We start from the raw sequence: 18,082 nt of genomic DNA on the forward strand, positions 1-18,082 counted from the left end.
GGCCATCTTGTGATGGCCATCTTGTGTCCATATGGGGGCAGTCATCTTGTGTTTGGAGTGGTGGTCAATTTTCATATTACTCTTTTATTACATAGGATTCTTAATATCCTGGAATCTATACTTTCAGGATAGATTCTATTAATTTTAAGATACTCCATCTTCTGAATTTGGATACTGATATAACATTTGCTGAATTAACAAATACTTATACTAATCATAGAATTTAGAATTAGAAGGTACTTTAGCATTAATTTAGTAACAGAATGCAAAAAAAAAATGTTGCCATTCTTCTTTCTCTCTTAACCATTACAGAATCATTTATTCATTCATTTAACAAATATTTATTTAGTACTTACATAACTGTCAGGCACAACTCTAAGGCTCCAAATATATAACAATATATAAATCAGAGTCCCTGGCCAAATTTATCACTCTGTTGTTTTCTACTGACACAGACATAGCCTCAGAATCCTCAAAACACAGCACCAAGGAACCATGACTAACAGAATTTGCCACCCACATCCAGTTAAATATCTGTATTTTTGGCTGATAAAGTATCTGAGATGATGCCAGATGCTACAGCAGATCCTAAAGAAGTTCCACAGTCTAATTAGGGAAAATATTATATACATTTGTAAGCAAATATATTATGCAAACAGTATGATAAAATGCTCATTTTGTAATATAAAATACAAGTACAACAGGCATCCAGATTTCAATGTAGGATGATAACTTCTCACAGTGTCTCTTCCAAATCCACTACCTCTTCACCCTTACTATATGTACCAGTGGTCCTGTCCCAGAAGTTTACATTTCCTGGTCTTCTTTAGTCGTCCTTAAGAACACTGTTTGCTCCCTTAGATGTACAGTACGTTTGAAATCCTGAGAAGCGCGCAGTCTCAGGACTCGTTTCTCAAGAAGGTCAGCCTCTTGCAGAGGACAAACAAGCTAGCCTGGAGGCATCTCTGCGTGGGGCGGGCTGTCTCATATGCCTAATTCACGTGGGTCCCTTCAGTACTCAGCCGTACCTGTCAGGCAGCCAAGGAGCAAATGTCTATGTTTTCTCAAAGGAAAATCAGATAAAAATGATTTTATCCAAAATAAAATCAGTTGGAGGAAATACATGAGGAGCCTTGCAGGGCTGAAACTTAAAATGTAACTATAAACATAAAATTCTACGGCTTTTACATAACCAAACTGGACAGATATGTTGTCCCATTGTTTGATGGGGGAATCACTTTTGAAAATCCTATTTACTAGCTCTGTTCCCCTATTTTGTGTACCTTCCTATTTCTCCCCAGGCCATACAATGTTACTTCAGTGGAAGAACTCATTATTTAATGGAAAAGTTGCATGATGGCTTTAACACAAGACAAAGACATTTAAAAATACCAACCAAAACATAACTCTCCCCTTTAAAACCTGATTTCGACATTTTTAATATTATAAAGTTTAGTCTTCCAGGAGCTCTTTTAAAAGTGCTCTTTACTTATTTGAGACAGGTACCTATTTGCTTTTATGGGAGTCAGCGTTACTAACCCAAACAGTGTTCATTATAAAGAAACTCTTTTCTCAGAAATGTCGTTCCTTCCTCCAAGTACTATTGTGCTATAGTGTCTTTGTGTAAATACTCATAATTTGGCCTGTGTTATAAAAGTCTATAAAATATATAGTAAATGAAGGACAGATGTTTTTAAAACATTGGGCCCACAATGAAGTTATAAATACTGCTAGCACAGTAAATTCTGTGATTAAATTTAGTCTGTTTATGCAATAAGGGTATTTACACAGCTGGAAAAGTACCAAAAATAACTGTTGTAAGCTAATATTAATTCAAAATCAATATTAATTAGAAGCAGCCTAGGTAGAGTCATATAAAATTGTCTGATGGCTAGGTTAAATGTTTATACTTAAGACCACAAATGAATCAAACATATCAAGAATCAATTTCTCTTTGATTCATACACCATGTAAATTATTGAAATAATTCACATTTTATTCATTTGTATCTTTTGACAAATTATTGCCTCATTTTCTCCTGCCTAAAACACATAGCTTCCCTTGGACAGACCTAAGGTTCTGAACATATTTGTACTTTGAGATACATTTCTTTAGTTGTTCCCTTAGTTTCTAAATATCTAACCTATTAGCAGGAATAGTTATTCTAATCTCTACATGGAGCCATAAATTTTTACTTGATGAGTTAAGAGAATGATAAATATCCCATGGTCTCACTCATTTGTGGTATATAATAAACAATATAAACTGATTAACAAAAACAGATCCAGAGACAGAGAAGCATTGATCAGACCATCAAACCTCAGAGGGATGGTAGGGGAGGGTGGGGGGAAGTAGAGAGATCAACCAAAGAATTTATATGAATGTATATAAGCATAACCAATGGATACAGACACCAGGACGGTGAGATCATGAGTTAGGGAGGCATTAAGGGGCAATGGGGGGATAAGGACACATATGTAATACCTTAATCAATAAAGAAAAAATTAAATTAAAAAAAGAACAAACAAGTAGAATTTTTTTTCATTTTAGGATGCTAATGAACTTTAAAGCTATCCATCAGGGATATTTCAGGATAGGGCACTTGCACATTAAATTTATGACTAAAGAGTAACGTCCATTTTTCTACTTATCTATAAAATACTTCCACCAATATCTTAAGTAGAGTATATGAAGAAGGAAAGAAGAAAAAAAAAGCTAGTCATCACCATCACCCATTATTCATTCTTCCTTGGCAACAGAAATCTGGTTTTTCAGGGCAGCAATATAACCAACTAAAAGACCATGATGTGGTCATTTGATTAAAAACTGGCCATGAAATGTAACCAAAGGTGGGACATCTTGGATCGCTGCTTGCAAGGAGGTACTTGACCAGGAGGTTTATCCATATGACCTATCCCTCATGTCTCCTTCTGTCCTGCTGCCTAAAAATTGAACATGGGAGCTGGAGCAGCAATGGCAACCAAGGACCATAATGTGTCTTTGAAGACAGAAGCCCTGTGCTAGTTTGGTGAAACCAAAAATAAAAAGGGACTAGTTCCTTGATGTCTATTAAACTGCCACACCCTCCCTGGTACCTCTGTACTTCTTTATATGAAAAAGAAATGAACTTCTGTTTTTCTACCATTATTTTTAGTTTCCATTACTTGCATCCAAATGCAATTCCTAAATGATGGAAAGAATATATACAGAAGATGAGACATTAAACACATACACTATGCCCCGATGTCCGGTGAGGAAGACCCTAGTCCATCACATAAGATATTACAAGCTTAACATGATTTTGATCTATATCAGGGGTCCTCAAACTTTTTAAAGTGGGGGCCAGATCACGGTCCCTCAGAGAGCTGGAGGGCCGGACTATATGAACTACTAATTCCTACTGTAACACCTCGGCTGCGCTCACTGCCCAAAAAACCTGGCGGGCCGGATCAGACTCCTCTGCGGGCCGCATGTGGCCCGCGGGCCGTAGTTTGAAGACCCCTGATCTATATAGACATCAAAACATACCATGAAGAAAATATTCCCTAGCTATTACTAAATACTTGAGTGGTTTTCTTATTAGAAACCCTAATGTAAAGACACGCCATTGCTCTGGAATACATGGGTATAGAACTCTTGGTTGCTTTCAGTACCCTGGAGTTTAAGGAGCTGGTCTACACAACCCAACAGACCAAGACACTGGGCATGGAGGGGTGAGGGCAAGTGTCAGGGAGTAGGGGAGGCCGGGGGGAGGTCCGTGGGAGAGAGGGGGAAACAGACTACTATTTGTAATACCTTAAACAATAAAATTTTTTAAAAATTCAATATGACATACACACACACACACACACACACACACACACACACACACAAGAGCTGGTCTAAGGGGAGGAGATAAATGAAGCTTCATTTGGACCAAGTAACTTCTGAGGAGCAGAGACTCTAACTCCATTGTTATTGAAGTTCAACAGCATTGAAATTATTTTCTGAACTGGGATGATTCTGAGAGCCAGACACACCAAGACACTAAAAAGAAAGGGAAGATCATCAAAAATGATGCGGTTGTTGAGAAAACTGGTTGCAATATAGTAAATAACTGAGGATGTTTCTCCAAAATAGAGAGGGCACTGCTTCAGGGCCAGCAAGGACTTATCCCAGCAGGAACAGAAAACACACCAATGAACAACCATCTGCTGGAATGCATGCTAACTGTCTTCAGGAGTGACATAGTGTGGCAGGTACAGAATAACAGCAGTATGAAAGATGGTGCGTGTTATTTTCCAAGTATGACATGACTATTTACACATGAAAATATATCAACACTTCCTCTAAAACAAGTCCTTGCTACATTTTCTATCTTGATAAACCATACCAGCATCCATCTAACTGGCCAAGTCAGACAACATGTGAATGTATTTGTCACTATTCCTGTTCCCTACCCCTGAAATCTAATTGATTTTTGCTTTATAAAAGTCTTTATAGTTCCCTCTATCTCCCGGCCCTCTGCCTCTGTCTTCATTAGGTCTCATTCTGGTCACCCATTCCCCATGCCAAGAGAGGGACTCTTCCCAAGTGCAAAATTCCACTTTTCATTAAAATGAAACTGAGCCCCAGAAAATTAACTAATGTGTTTAAAGTTCATGCAACTACTTGGTGGTAGAGGAAGTCTGAGAGCTCAAGCTAACTAGAGCCTATCCTATTAATTCCTTATCAAAATCTTAGGACTCTATCAAATAAATTATCAAAGTAGATAATGAGGTTATCTTGAAAACTGATGCTTGAGCTTGCCACAAATATCATACTTCCTCAACTCCATGAAATCAACTTTAACCTACTATGGCTGATCCTTTAGGAAGAAGAAAATGTACAAGAAGAGAAGATTCAACTATCAACCACTGTGTCTACAGCACTGCAGGTGCAACAATGTGTTCTTATACAAATGCTGGACTGTCGGGGGCCTTAGGCACTGACTAAAAATCTTACACATAATTAAATACCTACTGCAATAAAACAGCAGCCTAGACAGCTTTCAGTCAAATGGTACACTAGCTGACAAACAAGTCTTAAAAAATCCATTCTAAGTTTTTATTTTAATGTTTTTGAATTTATTAATCTTTTTCCTATTGTATCCTCTGTTTACATCTAGTAAAATAAATTATCTTACCCTACAATAATAAATATTTTTCTAAATATTTTATAGTATCTTTTTTTCATAGTTAAGTCTTTCTTCCACACAGAATCTGCTTCTGCTAATGAAACGAGGTGAGCAATTTAAATGCTCAGTACAGATGACTAATCACTGGTTCTGTAGTGGAAACTCAGATTCAAGGCTCACTGGGACTCAAAAGGAGAGAAGACCAATGGACTGGTGGTGTCTGCCATGGATAGATGCGTTGCAAAGCTGAATCCCATAGCATGTCATTACAGATGATAAGAAAAAGAAAAAATAGCCCTGGCTAGGTGGCTCAGTTGGTTAGGATAAGTCAAGGTTGAGGGTTCAATCTCTCATCATGGCACATATAAGAATAAGTGGAACAACAAATTGAAGTCTGTCTCTCTCTCTCTCTCTCTCTCTCTCTCTCTCTCTCTCTCTCTCTCCCTCCCTCCCTCCCTCCCTCTCTCACTCCTTTCCTCCCTCTCTCCTTCCCTCCCCTCAAATCAATAAACAAAAACAAAATGAAAGAGGGAGAAAAAAAGAAGTTAAAGGAAAAGAAAGACAATTTGATAAATTCACTCCATTCAAATTTTATGACTTTTTACATAGTTCATATAACTCATCATCATCATCATCATCACCATCAACATACTGTGTGCAATTTACCCCATATAGAGTAAGACGACATTCAGTAGTTTATTTAAACTGGCTTGTATTCCTTATAAATGTTTTATCGACATACCAACACTTCTATGAAAAGCTTTAGGAAAATATTACTACTACACTATATTCTGATTAAGAATTTTTATGTGATAAATCAGTGAGTCTCTAACTAGACTCCTATAAGCTCATTTTAGGTATTCTGCCACTATAATCATATTAAATTCATAGTTTCAGAAACAACCGAATTAAACTCATAAAATGTTCTCAGTATTAACACTCTCATAATTTATTTTTCTTAAGTGACTTGCACCTGTTACTCATTACTTCTACTAATGTCTGGTATGGGTTAACATATAATTACATATTTATTTCTCTATATTTTCACATATTATAATTAAGTTCATTGAGTAACTATTCTATTAAGGTCAAAACTCTTAGCTTTCCAGTCTGGGATCTTCATCCTACCCACACTTTATGTAAATTTTTCCATTCATAAATATATATACTTGCTCAAAGCATTTGGTGAGCAAAAGGTCAAAAAGAGAGATGGGTGTGAAAATGCTTTAAAAATTTACAAACAAGAGTTATAATTTATAACAGCATTAAATTACGTATTACAAATGTGGGGCTAGAATGGTCATGGAAAAAAGTCAGCAATTGTCGCCGAGACTGGTTTGGCTTAATGGATAGAGCATTGGCTTGGGGACTGAAGGGACCCGGGTTCGATTCCGGTCAAGGGCATGTGCCTTGGTTGCGGGCAAATCCCCAGTAGGGGGTGTGCAAGAGGCAGCTGATCGATGAGAGAATCGATGTTTCTAATTCTCTATCTCTCTCCTTTCCTCTCTATACAAAATCAATAAAATATATATATTTTTTAAAAAGTCAGTAATTGTTAAAGGTCAGTTTTACCTACTGTTTTACTTTCTTCCATATTTTTTTAAGTTTCTTAACTAGTCTAAAAATAAATTATATTTGTTTAAATGTTATTTCCTGCCCCCACATAATTTCTAACAAAGTTCCTAGAAAACAGCAAGGAAAAGGAAAAACACTTAACCCACAGTGTAACTCATCCCAGTGTGATTTATAACTAATGAGAAAATCTAATAAGTCTAACTGAAATCAGAGAGTGTAGCGATTACACTTGAAGATTTATCTGCCACAAATAAGAACATACTTTCCTAAGTATTTGTTTTGTTATCTCTTTGCATAAATAAACCTTGAAAGAGGTACAGAAGTGAGAAGAGTAAGGAATGAAAGGAGAATAATTCAGATTTATTTTTTCTGTTTGTAACTAACAACACAGCCTCGCCTTCCATGTTGGGAATAAAGCTACAGTCCCTGGTTTGGTCCTCGGTTACATTGGAAAGCGGCCTGCACTGCTATGCAAGGTCTCAAACCGTTAGAAATGCATAGAAGTGGGAGCGTGTAATCACCTACTTTAAAAGAAAATCATATACTCTCTACTGCAAAGTTTTTTGAATCAGAAAGAACTGGGTTCCAATCCAACTTCTTTCCAAAGTCCTACTTTCCAAGCTTTGTGATCTTAGCCATGATTATTTAACCTGATTTTACTCCTCATCTTTAAAAAAAAGGATAATAAAAAAAAGAAACACCTCACAGAATGACTAGGATAAATGAGATTCTTGTCCTATATACAAATCCATGGCATAATGTTGAGCAAGTTATCATTAATTATGAAATAAAAGGATAAATTACTTAAGGAAAATTGTGAAAGATACTAACTGTACTTTAACATTTTATGATACAAGATTTTCTTACTTCCAGGCATTTCATATTTCCATTAAACTTGCAAAGGTTTCCTTCAAATTGTACCAAAGAAGACTTTTCTGATATAATTTGGAGACAAATGAAAGAAAAAAAAGATAGAAAGGTTAAAGTTTTTTTTAAAAATCAATCATACAACTTGGTATGATATGTAACTGGCTAAGATACAACAGACAATTATGAACAAAAAAAAAAAAAAAATAACAATGAAACCAAGATGAAAGATGAGGGAAGATGAGCAAGCTAGTAAAGGACAATGGTAACAGGGTTGGGGGCTGGGAATTGATAGCCTGCATGGCTCTTGGATGGACAGGGTGATCCTTTGCTGTCCACCAGGTCATCCCAGGTCAGCCTGCTAGTTGAACTGTCCAGTGTAGAAGTGAGGAGCCATACGGTAAGCACAGGACAGAAACACAAAAGACAAGTGGCCATCTGTGTGTTCTACATGCCTTATAATGTTTGTGAACCAGGGTTTGATCTGGAACATGCTTTAGTCTCTAAGAGCATTAATTAATACTACTGATGATATACAGTTAGTAAACAGAAACATATGTATGTCACAGAAAGCATTTCATTAAAATCTAACCAAAACTTAAAAAAAATGATTTTCAACCTCTGGAGCATACCATAAGCTGTGTGGATTATTAAGAAATTGAAATCATGTCAGCATAAATATCACATTTCTTTTCTACTAGGGGAAACATGAAGTATACTAAGAACGGCTTCAAACTGACCACAAAATAAGCTCCCCTAGTTAAGAACACATGGTTTTCGTATATGTACTTTAAGCTGACATTGTGCTTTAGGAACTTAAAGAACCAATCTACGTTAGACTGCCACAACAGTGCAATAAAAAATGCCATTCAAATTAATTGTCTATTTCTACCAGTAATATTTTTTATTGATTACTTTTTTACAGAGAGAGGGAGGGAGCAGAAGAGAGAGAAACACTGATTTCTTGTTTAACTCATTTATGATTCATTGGTTGATTCTTGTATATGCTCTCACCAGAGATGGAACCATAAGCTTAGCATATTTGGATGACATTCTTAACAACCGAGCTACTTGATCAGGGCTCAATATATAATAATAAAAAGGGTAATTAAACCAGACATCCTTCCTGACAAAGCCTGGGCCAGAGGGAAGCCAGCCCGGCTCCTGGGTCCCAGGTGCCTGTGCGCAGCCAGAGGAGGGAAGCACCCCGGGTCCTGAGTGCCTGTAGGCAGCTGGAGGAGGGAAGCCCGGGGCCTGGGTACAGGAGGGAAGCCAATGCTGGCAGCCGGGGTAAGAAAGGCCTACTCTTGCATGAATTTTCGTGCATTGGGTTGCTAGTCAATAATAATTTAAAAGGATTACAAAAGACTATGCTCATTGTTTGTTAATTTATGTAAACAAATAAACAAAAAGAAATACACATTACAAGAATTGTGAATTACTTTAGTAGAACAGTGTGTTCTAAGTCACCATTATTTCCTTCTCTATTCTTGTAAAGTTCAATTTGTCAACAAGCTCTGACAATAAACAGAAAAGTAAATTTCAAGGTCAGTAAGCTAAACTAGTACTGTGAATAATGAGAGAGTGATTTACTGATTAAGTTAAAACTGGTATAGAGAGAAATGAAAAAGAGAGAGACTCTAAGTAAGGTGAATTTATATACAGAAAAAGAAAATATTTACCTGGAAACTTAATATAGGAAATCATATATGGAACTAGAGGCTTGGTGCACAAATTCATGCACCAGTGGGGTTCCTTGGCCTGGTCTGTGGGATCTGTTCAAAACCAGCTCTACAACATCCCCCGAGGGGTCCCAGATTGTGAGAGGCTCAGGCCAGGCCCAGGGACCCCACAAGTGCACAACTGGGGCCGGGGAGGGACACGGGAGGTTGGCCAGCCGGAGGGGGGACTGCAAAAGGGCTCCAGGGATGTCCAGCCCATCATGCTCAGTCCTGATCAGCTAGACCCCAGCAGCAAGCTAACCTACCAGTCAGAGCTGGTGGTTAGTGCATGTCATAAGGAGAGATTAAGCAACCCTAGCATATCATTAGCATATTACACTTTGATTGGTTGAACAGACTACTGGATGACTGCATATTAGGCTTTTATTATATAGGATAATATTCCAACTATGCATTGGGCAGTTCTACTCATCTCTATAATAAAGCTGGAAACTAAAAAGGAATTATTGAAAAAAGGAGAAATAACATGAATAATCTCTTTAAAATTTTTAAGATTGTTAATACATATACTGATGGATTCATACTTTTCTAACTAATAACATAAAAAATATAATTACTTCTAATGAATGGCTATAAAATAAAAAAATCCAGCAAAGTGTAGTGTAAATCTTACCACATACATACGAACATATCTACAAAGGGCAGAGTGACCTAAGGAGAAAAAAGTCCTGGCTTATCTTTAAGCAAAACAGATTGCCTTGAGTTCAGTGAAAAACAAAACAAATAACTTCACCGTGGGCAAATGTATAACAAACAAGATTGCAAATTATGTCTTTGTATGAATGTTTACATGGATTCCCCCATACACACACATATACATACGGAAACTGTATTTACGAGGTTATGTCAATTCATAGCAGATTAAGCTTTCCTCTTTTATGTCTTCCAGGTAACCAATTAGTATATATGTGCTGAGTTTTAATGATACCACAATTCCCTCTCCTGCTTTAAATACCGAAGCTCTGTACCACAGCGACAACTGTGAATCTCTCAACCTCAGAGCTGGAAATAGAGATGAGAATGAAGGATGCCAATTAGATAGGCTCATTTATCCCCTGAATGAAACTTGTAGTTCCAGAAACATGGACCCAGAAGGCACAGTCACTCCCTGCTGACCTGGCAGGTCCATGCCAATGTTCCTGCCAAGGTCATGAGCAGGTGTGTGAGGGAAGGAATGGTGCTGCGTGTGAAGCACATGCGAGCAGGACTGAAAGATGAGTTGATTCAAAAGGGAAGAAAATTATACAACCAATAAAGGTACTAAAATTGGAAGAAGTTGAAAGGTTTCTTTTTTAGCATCTTTCACACTGATTTAAAGTATAGCATTATTCCTTGCCATTTTAGGATTCTGGCATCTTCGGTGCTGATCCCAAATAATGCAAGCTTCTTTATACGTATCCCCAGGTTCACTGACTTGCCTATTTACTCTGAACATCACTGTTCCTGAGCTCATTTTTTTCACAGATGGATCCAAGTTAAGAAGGGTTTTGCCATCTGACCTACATCTAAGCATAATTTCTCATTTTGGCAATGCTTCTCTAAGAGATGGACTTTGGCCAGGTCCAACTTTAAATCACGGCCCTATCACTTACTAGTTTTGTGAGGCTGATCAAGCTACTTTACATGTGGGGGTCTCAGTTTCTTTATTCTAAAAAGAGGAAATCAGAATAAGTCATTCAAGGGTCTGTTACAAGGATTAAGTTAAATCATTTAAAGTATACTTGGTTTAATGCCATATCTGTATCTAGAAACCTTGATAAATGGTGGCTATTATTAATGCATAATTTGTCACTCACACAGAATCATATTCTTATTAGGTCGGCTTTAACATAAGTAACATACACAGCCTCCTGTCTACAGTAATTTTAAGGAGCATGCCAAGTTATATCCAACAACACTTTAACATGTTCCAATGCTTAAATTTCATTTCACAAGAAATGTGAACTTTTAGTCCATAGAGATAAAAATTTTAATGCAATACAACTTGAGAGGTAACATGAAGATTTAAATTTGCAGCACAGGATACAAGATAGAGGTGACTTCAGCAAGAAATGGGGGAGAGGGGAATCATAATTCAACAAAAGTGCTGAAGTACTTGTTGAATAAAGTCCATGTGAATCACAGCATTAAGAGTTGAATAAATTAAGCTATAAAATGTAAAAAATTAAGCTGTAAAATGTATTTTTGGATAGAAAAGAGCCTTTAAAGTTTCAAAGGATATGAAAACTATATTGGTTAGATTTTTTTATAAAGGTATTTCAAAATATATTTAATGTTTAAAAATGTATAAACAAACTTAAAAAGTAGAACTTTAAAGACTTAAGATCTTTGGTTTACCAAAAAAAGACTCATCTAACAAGAGAAATACAGCTCTGAAAAAAGAGTAAGCATATAAATAGATCAATGATAAAGGATATTAATAACTAATATTGTCATCAGATTCAAGTTGACTAATAATTAAATAAAATATCAGTTTCCTCTATCTTATTAGGAAAGATTTAAAACTATAAATTTCTTAGCAGGGAAGAGTTTACAAAGATAGGTAATATATACTTAAAGTACAAAGTACCAATCTAATGAAAAATGTTCACTAAGGGTTGATCAGAATTTTTCCATTGATTGAGATGGTAATTTTGATTTTTTAATTGAGGGAGGAAGAAACAAAAGATAGAGAAATCATAGCCTGAGGTTGAAAACATCTTTCAGCTATTTGCTCAAAAAATATTTCAACTTTAGATATACAAGTGTTTTTGGTGTTTTGTTTTGTTTTGTTTTGTTTTGTGTTTTCAAAGATCTTAATATATATAAGGATTAAAGGAACCAAAGAACCTCATTTTGAGGACGGAGGGAGTGGTGGGAATAGAAATAACGGAGCCAAATCTTACTAGAAGTTGACACATACAAAACAAGCTTGTTTTGACCTTCCCTGCCCTTTAATTACTTGCATTATTTAAAGAACCCTAGATGAAAGTCAATGTACTTTGCAAAAAGCACATTTGGTTCTTTGATTTTTTTTTATTTTAATGGAAAAGTTTTCCAACCATTAATTAGAACAAAGAATCATCTTAAAAACAAAGTTATAAAATAAAACATAACCATATATTCTCTATTGGAATCCCTTAGATGTCATCAATTTTTTTTTTCAGTTTCTGTCTTTTGTTTCAAGATTATCTGCCATGCTCTGCTAAAAAGAAGAGTAGTTATGGAACACAAATCTGGCTGTACTACCAGAGAGCACCGGGGATGTCATGAAAACCAGCAAGGACATATATTATGGTGATGACTGGAAAAGTACTCCATCCCAGTTAGGGGCAGTAATTATTAGCTATAACTTTTGGGAGTTATGAAATAATGCAAAGGAGTCTAATGCAACACAAAACACAGAGACATGACAAATTGAGCTTTACATGCAATATGCAGGGGAAAAAAGGAGAACAGTTACAAACAGAAAAAGCCATAATAATAAAATATAAATTTTAATGAAAATATGAAAAAGCTATTTTAAAAGCAATATTTGGCAAGTTACATCACCTCTCCATATCACATTTGCTCATATCTATAAAATAAATTTAAAGTATAAAAGGTTTAAGATTCCATATCCATGATTAATTTATTCTTTTCCTTTAATGTTCTATGAATTCAATGATATGCAGTTATAGGAAAACTTTGGCAACTTACGCTGCTCACAATATTAAAATAAGACTTTTTTGTCCTGCCAAAAGCCTTTCTGCCTCATTCTAACCACAAAGTTCTTTGACCTCATCTTGGTGGTGGTGTTCTTGCTTTTTATTTTTATTTTTATAATAATCTTTTAATATTGAGGCAACCTTGGGTTTCTCTTATCACTGGCTGAAGGAAACTAGGTACATTTCCATGTCCACGACCAAAGGAACCCTGTTCTTCCAGTTTTACAATACTTACATTATTTGATATGACAGAAGTTACATAAAATTTATGCTTATAGCACTTTGGTAAGGCACCTTCTCCATACATATTTAACTGCAGGGTACTTATGCTGGTGAAAAATATCTGAAGAGAAATTCTATATTGAATTATGATCCATTCCAAGCAACTTAAAAGCCTACTGAATTTGCCTATGAAAATACCAATCTTGTTTTCATTCCTGAGACAGATACAATTCAAGGTTAAACAAACAAAAGAGTCATATTCAATGTCAGGGAGAGGTTTATAAGGTTTCTACAGTAGTGGAAACTGCTGGTCGCATGCACTAAGAAGTAAAAATAATCAAATTAAAAGTTGTGAATCACTCTGAAATGTGCATGAAGCTTTACATTTGTTTCTGGTTTATGAAATATTTCATATTCAAAGTAAGTATTTCATGTATGGTAGGAAAAGAAAACACAATTAAAAGCAAAATAAATTTTGTTTTTATTAAATATCAGAACTAAAAGAAAAAGATGCTGTTTCTTACCTACTTTTTTAAACACTGACATTCTTTTCTTTCAACATTTCTATTGTGAGGAGCAAATCCTCCTAACCAAAATGAAATATCCCCTTTAAGGGTTGAGAATTTTTAAACCATGATTTTCTATTATTTTTTTCAAAATCCCTTACTATCTCTACAATCCTATCTAATAAAAGGTTAATACGCAAATAGACCAAATGGTGAAATAATTGGAACAACCAAACAACCAGTTGCTATGATGTGCACTGACCACCAGGGTCAGCCATGTGAGGAACATGGCAGGCTTTGGCAGCGGTGGGATGGTGGAGCAGGTGAGTGGGAGAAGGAGTGGGGCTGAGGCAGACAGGGGACCAGGGGCCACAATGGGAGAAGCCCGCAAGGGCGCCCAGGATGGGTTGAGACTTGCCCCTGTGCCTACCACAGCCTCACAGCCCACAGTCACTTTCAAGGTGCATGAATTTGTGCGCTGGGCCCCTAATAGTAAGTAATATTAGGAGTATACACTTTTATCAGTAACAGTGGGAGCCATTCCACTCTGTATGAGTCTCTCCAGATATTCTAGTCTCTCCAGAAATACTTTCTGGGCCTTTTGAAGATGTAACAAATCTTCAGTTTTCTGGGGCACCATTTAACTAAGCAAAGCTGTCCATGTGGAGCAACTGGTGGATTTTGTTGACAAATTACATCAAAGTAATTTAAAAATAGTTGGGGCTATATATCATGAATTTGTATGTGGTAACCAATATAATTTCAAAATTTTATTATTCAAGTAACTTTGAGTGCAACAAATATCTGCTTACATGGATAAACACATACACATACATTCTGTGATCGGTGGTAGAAAGAGAAACAAAATAAAATTTTAAAATCATTGTTATTGTTTCAAAAGCACTTATCATCTATGTGAGGGGCATTCTTACAATCCAATTAATCAAAGTTTAAAATCATATTGTCTTTTAATTCTGTTGATGTTTTCCTTTGCTATACAATAACTCTTTCGTTTGTTGTACTATCATTTGTTTATTTTTTCTTTTGTTTCCCTTGTCTGAGGAGATATAATCCAAAGTTTATAAATAACTTACGAAACTCAACACCCAAAAAACAATCCAATTTTTAAAATGGGCAAAAGACCTGAATAGTCACTTCTCCAAGAAAGACATACAGATGGCCAATAAATACCGGTATATGAAAGAATCCTTAATGTCACTTGTCAGAGAAATGCAAATTAAAATCACATTGAGGTATCACCTCACACCTGTCAGGAAGTCTATCATCAATAAATCAACAAACATCAAGTATTGGGGAGGACATGGAGAAAAGGGAACCTCACACCCTGTTTGAGGGAATGCAGACTGGTGCAGCGACTGTGGAAAGCAGTATGGAGTTACTTCAAAAAATTAAAAATGGAACTGCCTTATGACCCAGTGATTCTTCTTCTGGGGTTTTAGCCAAAGAAACCCGAATCCATAATTTGAAAGAATATATTTACCCCTATGTTCATTGCAGCTTTATTTACAATAGCCAAGATCTGAAAGCAACCCAAGTGTCCATCAGTAGTTGAGTGGATAAAAAAGCTGTGGTACACTTACACAACAGAATACTACTCTTCCATAAAAAGAAAGAAAAATTTACATTTTGCAACAGCATGGATGGACCAGGCGAATAGTATGCTAAATAAATAAGCCAGTCAGATAAAGACAAGTACCATATGATTTCACTCATATGTGGAATTTAATGAACTAACTGAACTACCAAGCAAAATAAAGACAGACTCATAGATAGAGAGCAGGCAGACAGATGAGGGTTGGGTGGGGAGGAATTGAGCAAAAAATAAGAGAGAGAGAGAGAGAGAGAGAGAGAGAGAGAGAGAGAGAGAGAGAGAGAGAGATTGAGAGAGAGAACGAACACTCATGGACATGGACAACAGTGTGGTGATTGCAGGGGTGGAGGTGGAAGAGGACTTAGAGGGGATAAATGATGACAGAAAAAATAAAATTTAAAAAAGAGAAGAGGTAGTTTAAGATAACCATAATAAAGTTTTTCTTTAGTTCAAGTTCTGAATGTCTGTGTTGTGCTAGGTCTTAGAAGGACCTTAAAAAAATAAATGTTAAAGCCTGGCTACAAGTAGCTTGCAGTCTCCTGTTGAAAAAGAAACACAGAACATATCAGACTTTCAAAGTTCTGTGACAGAGATCTATACAGGAGGCCAGACCACAGAGGCGGACAGTGGGCCAGCAGGGATGCGGGGGAGGGATGCCTTCACTAAGATTAAAAGGCAGAGACTAGAAAGAGGGTTTTCATGGTATAGGAAGCATCATAAAATATTCCAGGAAAGGGCAAAACTGTATGGTTTGTTTTGAGAAATACAAGATGTTCAATATCGCTGGAGCATGAGGCAGAGAAAAGGAGAATATCCTCATGGGGGCAAGAGAGATGGAGAAAACACCCCAGAAAGAAGAGCAAAAGATGACTGCAGAATAAAAGTAGCAGTGGGATCAAGAAGAGACTCAATGTACCAAGTACCCTGACAGAGAAGTGGTCATGGACAGTGAAGTGGTAGTGGTGTGGGGGTTGACCCTTTTAAGGGTCATACAGCAGATGGAATGACAGTAGGAGATTAGGGGCAGTAAGATCCCTTAAGAGAGTAGCATTAATTAACATTTCAAGCTAACTTCACTAATTGCTTCAATAGCTAACACAAGATACAAAGAGCCTCGTATCATTTTTATAATATATCTACATATAAAATGTTATTTACAAATGTGATAAATAACCAATATCAGAGTAACATTAAAGCCAAACTATATTAAGAAGGCATTTCAAGTTTTATTATGCTCAACCAACCTTCAATGAAAATATATTACATTTTAGACACTGTCAACCAATGTCACAATTATGTATTTTTTCTCTTAATTCAAGGGACAACTTTCTTTCGTTTATTTTTATTGAAGTAATTTTATTTGGCCTGTTTCCACCAAAAATTTCCACACAGTACCTCAGAAACAACATACCAGATGGAATAAAAATAAGACCAATAAGAAAGGTATAAGAAAGCAATATCATATATTTATACAATGTATAAAGTGAATAAATAGAAGATATTGAATTAAGAACTGAATTCACAATCTTGATCATGAGATATTACCCAGAGGCAGTAGAAAAGAAAAATTTAATTAAGAAATGCCCATTCTAGATCAAACCTGGCTACATTTTCAAAATAAATATATTATTGTCAAAAATCTAAATAAAACTCATTAATAAACTCGTATGCAGAGCTTATAAAACTACAAAGAAAAATCATGATTCAGAAGCTAAAACAAGCATTAAATGAAGGTTAAAATATAGTTTCAATTTAAATATTAGATTATCCTTAAAGCATTTCTGAATTAATAAAAATGACTTTAAAACATTTTGCATTACTCTAAAAATTATACTTGATTTTCAGAAGAGATGCTCTACAACAACTGGCCTTATTTCATGGCATTTAGACCTGTTCCAGCTACTGCTCAGGATAGGGTTTATCTCACTTGAGAATGAGCTGGCTCCTCTATGTCAGCCCTAACACAAACCTATGCCAGAGTATTCGCTTGTCTTTGTATGTCTTTTGGCCCCCAGTCAAGCCGTACAGAAACTTCAATATTATTTTTGTTTTTAACTTAAATATGTAGTCCAGAAAATCCTTTTCAAAATTTATTGGGATGACACTGATTAATAAGATTATATAGGTTTCAAGTGCACATTTCTATGATACATAACCTATATATTGTGTTGTATGCCCACCACCCAAAGTCCAATCCTTTGTAATTGTCTAATCAACTGTAATGTATGATCTAACCTAAACTTTTTAAAACAATCATGATAATGGTTATTTTCCACAATAAAAACACTCACAGCCACAAGGAAGCTTTCAATACATCAGTAAATAAGTCTCGTCAAGTGAATGCCCTACTTCCAACAAAGCAACATAGTTACCTCCAAGCTATGCGTGATAGATATAGATAGAACATAGGCTTATCCATCCCATAAGTTTTCTAAACCAGACAATACATCAATGACAACCTTTCTGTCTCCTTCAGCACCATTGCTCTTCATGTGAATCTGGGATACGCAAAGCAACGATGTTACATGAACATACCATAGCACTGAGCACACCAGAAGCGTGTGTAAAAGTGCTACGTGTGATGAATGGAAAAAACAAACCATGACTGTGTAGAGCAAGGGATGTTAACGTCTTTAGTAGAGAACTGCCTTTTGTAAGAACCAATCTCACGAGTCATTGGACAGGCTGAGAAACTCTCCCACAGGCTGAGTCTTTTG

General features: G+C 36.0%; 1 protein-coding gene across 8 annotated transcripts in view; it reads right to left on the bottom strand.

Annotated features, from left to right (window-relative positions):
- The window catches only part of BMPR1B (bone morphogenetic protein receptor type 1B), a 369,968-nt gene that overhangs the window by 141,292 nt on the left and 210,594 nt on the right, over positions 1 to 18,082 (bottom strand). The window lies entirely within an intron of this gene.

Source organism: Pipistrellus hanaki (assembly GCF_964339955.1).
Source record: "Pipistrellus hanaki genome assembly, chromosome: 1".
Classification (NCBI taxonomy): Eukaryota; Metazoa; Chordata; class Mammalia; order Chiroptera; family Vespertilionidae; genus Pipistrellus; species Pipistrellus hanaki.